Source organism: Nothobranchius furzeri, chromosome 1 (assembly GCF_043380555.1).
Source record: "Nothobranchius furzeri strain GRZ-AD chromosome 1, NfurGRZ-RIMD1, whole genome shotgun sequence".
Lineage (NCBI taxonomy): Eukaryota > Metazoa > Chordata > Actinopteri > Cyprinodontiformes > Nothobranchiidae > Nothobranchius > Nothobranchius furzeri.
This window is the reverse complement of record NC_091741.1, coordinates 76958073-76966396: the sequence shown is the minus strand read 5'-3', so window position 1 is coordinate 76966396 and position 8324 is coordinate 76958073. Positions and strand designations below refer to the sequence as shown.

Below are 8324 nucleotides of genomic sequence, written 5' to 3'. Positions count from 1 at the left end.
AATATACACAGAGGATGGTGCTAACACTAAAAAAATGACCTCCTTTATCAGCTTTGGTGTTTCACTATAAACATTTACTTCTCAGTTTAGTGATTTATCTAATATTCGGTTTAGTCAAATACATAATTCAACTTCTACAATTGATATAAAACCAATGAAGCCAAAAGCATACAGACACTTCAAAAGGGCATGATATGCAAAAACTTTATTTAAAAAAATACATATTTTTAAAGTAGATTGAAAGGACTGATCATTAGGTCAAAGTTCATTGCACAGCTGACTTGATTGCTGATAGAAGTTCTGAATGTTCAGTCAGAGCTGAAAATCTCCAAGAACGAGCAGTTACCATGGTGATTGCGAGTAGGTGCAGGTACATGTGTGATCTCCTGACGTGCACACAGATTACAGACATTGACTCTCAATGTGGATTTTAGCACAAACTAAAAAAATTCATGATGAACTTGAAGGTTTCTCAAGAAACTGTTTCATCGTGTGTGAATCTGATTTGTTGATAAAGCAGCCTCAACAATGAAAGTAGCAACATGGTTTACTTATCCACAAGAATGTAGCACGTTGAAGATCTGAGAAGATGTGGGTTAGTGTGCCAGGACGTTAGTTTGTTACACAAAACAAAAAATTAAAAAAACAGATAATATCAATACAACCTGCATCCATACTTTTACAGTGATTACTTTTTATTACAACTATTCACATTTCCACGAAAGTTGTAGTCAGTATAGATGGAAACTTCATAGAAAAAAGGTGTGTTATCTTTGCTAGGGAGAGGAATGTCACAGAAAGAAGCTTCAGAGCACTGTGTGTGTGTGTGTGTGTGTGTGTGTGTGTGTGTGTGTGTGTGTGTGTGTGTGTGTGTGTGTGCGCTTGCATTTGCATGTGTGGGTATTTGCCTGGTATGTTTCTCTGTCAACCCTGTGACTGACCTGCAACATTGTGTATTCCACCTCTGGCCTGCCCTGTCTACCCCCACATCTTATTTTATAACCACAACCTAAAGCTGTATCATAAGGAAACATTTTACTGCAGGAACAATCAGATACCAGGCACTTTACCTAGTATATCAAATAAATGGACATCATAGATTCAGAACAGCTGTGGCATGATAAAAATCTTGTGTTAAACACTTAAAAGTTCAACTGGGACAGAAGTTCAAACGTTCAAGGTGTTCTTGGAAGAAATGGACGAGATATTTGATTGTAGACAAGCAATCTTGAACATCTCAGTAGACAATTAAAATGACGTCATATAGTGTCATTATAATTATACATTTAATTAGTATAAGTATCCTGCCAAAAGAGACATTAGAATGCACAGATCTACTCTGAGGGTCATTACCTCACACTCTCTAAACCTGAAAATCCTGACTGACAGTTTATACCGGGAGCACATATCATCACAACAAAGAATGATCATAAACGTTTAGTACATCTTTGAAAAAGAAAAGAAAAAAAGGTCTGAGATAAATTTAACTTATAACTTGCATGGATGGTTTGCATCGTATCTAATTTCTGATAGCTCAGTTAAATCTTTGGAGTGTTTTGTCCAATATTATTTTCTTTGAAAACAAGAACACCATTTTCAAGAATAGAGAAACACACACACACACACACACACACACACACACACACACACACACACACACACACACACACACACACACACCAAAGATCAGTCTGGATCTCCAAAGAATCTAACAATGCTGTTTGTAGGCATGGACATGGAGTAGAAGCATGGACATAGTTTTGACTTTGAGGGAAGGGGGGGCACTGCTGGCATAGGGGTGGGGTCTTTACAGTAACAATTGGAAAATGTAAAAGAACTACTCCAGAGGTGTCAAACTCCAGTCCTCGAGGGCCGGTATCCTGCATCTTTCTGTTGTTTCCCTGTTCCAATATAGTTGATTCACCTGTGCAGCAGCTCATCAAGCTCTCCAGAAGGTTGGTAATCATCTGCTGATTGAAAGCAGGTGTGTTGAAACAGGAAAAACATGTGGGAAACCGGCCCTTGAGGACTGGAGTTTGACACCTGTGCTAGAGGCTCTTTTATGCAATGTTAGGAATGCAGAGCTGTCAAGTGCACAGGTGGCAGTAAAAAAACAAAAAAAAAAAAACTCTAATACTTTCAATTCTACTTTGTTTTTCACCTTGTTAGATATGTAAAAGGAAATGCTTTATTGATGTGATTATATATTTACTCTGGTCACACATGTCAAACACGGTAATATTTTATTTAAATGGCATACCCTTTGTCCTTTGTGTGCTAAATGTAAATTTGTGACAAACAATTTACAGCGTTAACTTTAGGGTCATGTGACCATCACTAAGGTATATTCTCAAGACTCACAGCTGAAGACACAGGCCTACTATAAGCTTACCAAGCACTGCACAACACTGATGCTGCAGAGTGCTAACAGAGCAGTTCCTAACAGTGCACTTCACTCTCAGACTGCAGGTTTACTGGTGGTTCCTAGAATATATAAAAATAGGATGGGAGGCAGATCTTTTAGCTATCAGGCTCCTCTCTTGTGATCCAACTCCCGGCTTTAGTCCATGACACAGACACCTTGTAAACTTTTAAGATTATGATTAAAACATTTTTTATTTGGTGGCCTATGGTTAAAATCTGATGTTAGCCCAGATCTGGACAAATGGTGGGAGTAGAAAGAGGTGGAGAATACAGTCGGTAAAAAACGGCTCTCCCTTGCCCTGCTTCCAACATGCCTCTATCTAAAAGGCTAGGTTATAAGAATAAGAATAAGAATACCTTTATTAGTCCCTCGTTGGGGAAATTGCAATATTGCAATGACTCAGGTACAGCAGGATAGCAGCAGTGGCACACAAGATATCGCACAAGAGTACATAGTAATAATAAGTTAAGATAATTATTGCACATGGTAATGAGAGTAGTAGTTATATTGCACACGTTTTGAAAAGATGATATTTGCAGTAGAAGGTTACAGATGTATGGCTTCTATTAGCAGTGACTATTATAGAGTATAACAGTAGCAGGGAGGAAAGATCTGTCGTATCTCTCCATCGTACAGTGAGGGTGTCACACCCTGTCCTGTCTCCCCATTCTGTTCAGTCCTGTGTCCATGTTAATTGCTCCCACCAGCCTCTCGTTTCCCAATCACCCAAGCTCCCAGCCCTCTTGTATTAAAATCCCCTTCAGTTCTGTGTCTCTTGTTGGATCATTGTTTCTATGTTAGCGCGTTCCTGATTAAAATCCCTGTTTTAATGTTCCTATCTGCCTGCCTGCCTCCTTCCTCACCCGCGTGTGGATCCTCACCTCCGTCTCACTCACCAGCACGCCTGACAGAATGTTCCAGCCCACTAAAGGATCCAGCGGGGAGATTCTCCCCTGGGAGTGCCTGCTCCAATTTCTGTCCTCGGACCACCGGCCGGCTTCTCCTCCTCCGGTGTCGCCTCGCCGCAGACGCCACCACCAAACTTCAGCCTCGGCGATCCTCTCCAACCTCCCGGAGCCAGATGAGAGGTTGGACCGGGAGACGCTGCCAGATCGCTCCTGCTATGTGGGCACCAGACTGGCTATGTGCTCCCCTGGGGTTGGCCCACGGTGTGGGGAAGGATGCCGGGCTCCACCGCAACCCCGTGTCCCAGGACGGAGCCGCAAGCTCGCCGCTGCCCCGGCTTGGCGCACCAGCTTGGACCCGCCCCCAGTCAGACCAGTAGTCCTGTCTCTGGTCCAATCAGCGCCTCCGTCATCTGCAGGCGGAGGAACCACGCCTACAGCCCAGCTGACAGAGCTCGCCCGTCTCCAGGTGGAGCTTGGCCGGATCCGTCAGCTCGTCAGCCTCCAGGAGTTCCAGCTGGACACCCTATCCTCTCCGAATCACCAGGAGAAGGTTTCAGTCCAGTCAGCAGCTCCCTCGTCTCAGGGTCAGAGGAGCGAGCCCGCGGTCCACCCAGCAGAGCTCACCGGTCTCCGAGCTGAGCTGGCCCAACTCCATCAGAGCTTCAGTCTCCAGGAGCTCCAGCGGGACGGTCTGTCCTCCCTGCTCTCCCAGTTTCCGGCGCCTCCAGTTCGGTCCGCTCCGGTCCCGGCGGTGACCCAAGAGGCTCTTCCCCCGGGCCGGCCAGCCCAGAAGTCGGCAGCTCCTCCTCCAGTGGCTCCGCCTCCACTCCAGAAGTCGACGGTTCCGGTCCAGAAGTCGGCGGTCCAGAAGCCGACGCCCCCGGACCATAAGCCGACGGTCCAGAAGCTGACACTCCAGGACCAGAAGTTGACGCCCCCGGACCAGAAGCCGACGCCCCCAGACCAGAAGTCGACGGTCCAGAAGTCGACGGACCAGAAATCGACGCCCCTGGACCAGAAGTTGATGGAGGTCGACGCCCCCCAGTCCTGAAGTCGGTGCCCCTTCCAGTCCTGTGGTCGACGCCCTTTCCAGTCCTGGGGTCGACGCTCTCTCCAGTCCAGAGGTCAACGCTCTTTCCAGTCCAGAGGTCAACGCTCTCTCCAGTCCAGAGGTCGACGCTCTTTCCAGTCCAGAGGTCGACGCTCTTTCCAGCCCAGAGATCGACGTTCCTTCATATCCAGAGGTCGACGCTCCTTCGTGTCCAGAGGTAGACGCTCCTCGTGCCCAGAGGTCGACGCTCCTTCGTGTCCAGAGGTCGACGCTCCTTCGTGTCCAGAGGTCGACGCTCCTTCGTGTCCAGAGGTCGACGCTCCCTCGTGTCCAGAGGTCAATGCTCCCTCGTGTCCAGAGGTCGATGCTCCCTCCAGTCCAGAGGTCGACGTCCCCTCCAGTCCAGAGGTCGACGTTCCCTCCAGTCCAGAGGTCGACGTCCCCTCCAGTTTCTTCCTTTCTCTTTCACCTCTGTCTTCGTGTCTGGTCGGAATTAAAAAGCATTAAAAAACAATAACAATAAAGTTTGAAGTATCAGGCATGACATTAAAAGCAGACGCTTTGATGCTCCACCTGAGCGTAAATCTGTAAGGCTTGTCACCAGCATTCAGACATCAATTCTGTTTGCTTCACAGCCAGACAGGACACGAAAAAAAAAGGAAGTGAGCCATCTATGTAGAGCACCAGAGAGGCCGATCTGTTTTAAGTGGGTTAAAAGAATAGTGTGGTCCACTTTATCAAAGGCAGTGCTTAGATCCAGTTGAACCAACACTGTCACCCTCTGGGCATCATAATTTATTCAAAAATCATTTAAAATGTTCAGAAGGGCCGTCTCTGTGCTGTGGTTCACCCTAATACCAGACTGAAAATTCTCTAGAACATAATTAGTATTAATAAAATCATTAAAGAGCAAGTAACGTCTAAATTAACTTTTTTTTGCTGATGAACTGTATAAATGAGTGTCTAATAGTGTTTTAATTCAATTCAATTCAAAAGTACTTTATTAATCCCAGAGGGAAATTGATTGCTGTAGTAGCTCAGAATAATAATAATAATCGTCATCAAAGAGTTGTTGTATATTACAATGGCTGTCGGCAGGAAGGATCTCCAGTAGCGATCAGTGTTGCAGTGAAACTGAAGAAGCCTCTGTCTGAAGACACTCTTCCGTTGTCGGACAGTCTTGTGAAGAGAATGCTCAGGGTTGTCCATAATTTTCTTGATGCTCTGGAGAATCCTTCTTTGCATTATCTCTTCCAGCGGTTCCGAAACTGCCGAAACTCTGGCTGAGTCCTTGAAAGGGCTTGTAGTTCCTCCATCTTGTTGGCCAGTGATCTCACATTGCCCATTATGATCGATGGAAGAGATGGTTTGAATTTCCTCTTTGTCTCTGTTTTGCTCCCGCTCTGCACCCACGCTTTGTGCGTTTTTAGCTCATTTGGGATTTGTTGCTTCAGTTGACATATTATTTCAGCCTTTCCAATGTTAATCAGCTGCTCCTGATTGTAAACCAGCTTGTTGCCATGGTTACGCATCATAACAAATGCTCAAAAAGTGAAAAAAAGCTTAAAAATAGCGGTAAAAATCCTCCAAGCTTCACAGCACCAGAAACAGAAAATTAAAGTGTCCAAAAAAATACAGTTTTTCTTGAGAAACCAGAAGAAAAAATGTCCAAGAAAGGCAAAACTTACATATAGTCAACAGAGCTACTCCAACATGCAGCCGCCCAGAGCAGCGCAGTTCTGGAAAGAATGTGTGTATTCATTATTTTAGCATTTTGGTGCATTTTCTTTAACAATTAAAAATTCTGCCTAAATACCATAGCACCACCTTCAGCTTAAAACATAGAATTTGAGTCATTTTGAATAAATTTTCGCCAATGGCTAAAGAGTAAGATACTACGTAAACCAGTAGAGTGCTACGTAGCAGCTCTGTGTCAAAGTTATAAAAGCAACGAGAGTCTCGGGCACGCCTTGTGGCGAGTTGGTAGTTGGATTTGCAAGCGAGTGTAGGAGGTTAGCAGTAGTTCAGCATTAGCATATCCTAGTCTTTAGCATAGCTTTTAGTGTTACACATACTTATTTAGTGTTAGTTTGGCTGTTGGATGTTGTAGTTCAGTTAGTGTTTGGCTGTTAGTGTTATTAGGAAAGTAGTTCGGGTTTAGTGCTCCATATCGTGTTAGTATGGTGAGAAGGTGTAGTGTACTGTGGTTGCGGTGACTCTGTGGGGTTGCACTCCTTTCCGCTGGACTTAGAAATTAGGCCCCAGTGGTTGCGCGCAATCGGTGTCTGGAAAAAATTCCGCTCCCGCCTGGTGCTGTAGTTTGCAACCAGCATTTTACCCGCGATTCTGCACATCTCCGTTTGAAGAGGGAGGCTGTGCCCACCGTGGCTCTTCCGCGATTTAGATGCAGCCCACCGACTCTGCTCCCCCACCATGGCGGGCTCCAGTCTGAGGTGAGTAAGCTAAATACAAGTTTTAACATCTTCTAAAGACAATTCCCTACCTAAATGCAAAGTTTGAGAGACGTGGTTCACTCCATTTAGCTAATATCAGCCTGCGCTGCCTTCGAGCAGATTTGTCAAGTTCACAAAATGTGGAACGGAATGGTTAGAATCTGCGGCGAATCGGAACATGTCTCGAAGCCCTGGCCGACAAAACGGTCCACATGACTTCTACTGCTCGGAGAAAATTCGGGTTGTTTTTGTGTCAGTCGGTATTTCTGCAACAGTGACTAACTAATGCATAACTAGTTGACAGACATCATTACAGCGTGAAATCCAGCTTGTGACCCGGTTCCGTGAGGAATTCTGTTCAGGAGGTTGCATTTCAGGCTCTCCACATCATATGTGTCTGACTTTTACGTTATAATAACGATCAAACACTATGAATGTTATAAAGCGCCTATATAGGACAGTTTCTTTTGTATATTATCTGACTTTATAAACAACAACAATGTGCTTCTATTTTTTTTTCAGACTAAATCTACCCAAGACACTGGCTGTCAGACTGATTTAGCTGCAAGAATGCACTTGCCCAGCCTGGCGTGAAGCCTTACCCATAGCAAAGGTGAATTATTTTTAATAATCTTCTATGTAAACATTTTATTATTACCTTCTAGTTTTAATTTGTTTTACAGATTATTGTTACACATGATTTTATGCTCTTTTAAACATTTATAAATGTGCTACTTCTTTGTTTTTTACATAGCCAGCCAGAATAGAGCTCACAGCCGCAGTGTGTCTTGTGACACAGGGACCATGACGGAAATTCATCTTCCAGAAGGTCCCAGAGCAGCATCCACACCCCTGAAAAGACCAAGATGTGAGGTGTCTGCTGTTGATTCCAGCGTCCACCTCAGTGACAGTGCAAGCTCAGTGAACTGTTCAAGGTAAAAAAAATTAAAACATTTCAGAATTTTTAAGATATTAACAATTAAATAAGTATGTGATTACATCATGAAGGAGGCTACTGATTCTGGCCCTGTGACACTTGGTGGTGACGTGTGAGCTGATTCACCTGGTAAATAACTTTTACATTAAATATTTTGTTTTTGCTATCAAAAGTAATTTAACTAATAACTTGCATTATTGCAGGACACTCAGCAAAATATGGACTCTACACCATGAGGCAGGCACACGTTAATACTCTATAAGAGCACATAAGGTGAGCAACACCACATATTATTGTTATTACTGTACACTGTCCTGGATTTGTTTTCTTTCTGCATCTCATCATTAGCCTGGCTGATCACCCGATAACTCATGTCATCTGGTTGTGACAGCATGAGGATGTCCTCACACACCTGTAACCTATCAGCTCTTCTGGCAGAATAGAGAGAGAAGAGACAACACCACATCTCCTGTTCCTGGAAAGCCTTCAGCCATCCTTCGATGACTGAGAACCTCCATCAGCTGTCTCTCTTGTCTGCCCACAATTATTA

The 8324-nt window shown here is 44.4% G+C and overlaps 1 long non-coding RNA gene across 1 annotated transcript; it reads left to right on the top strand.

Moving 5' to 3' along the window:
- Positions 1–7707: 7707 nt before the first annotated feature.
- LOC129162906 (uncharacterized) lies at positions 7708–8040 on the top strand. The gene is made up of 3 exons (XR_011521279.1): positions 7708–7772; positions 7846–7903; positions 7978–8040. It is a non-coding gene; the product is annotated as an uncharacterized lncRNA (long non-coding RNA).
- The last annotated feature ends 284 nt before the right edge of the window (positions 8041–8324 follow it).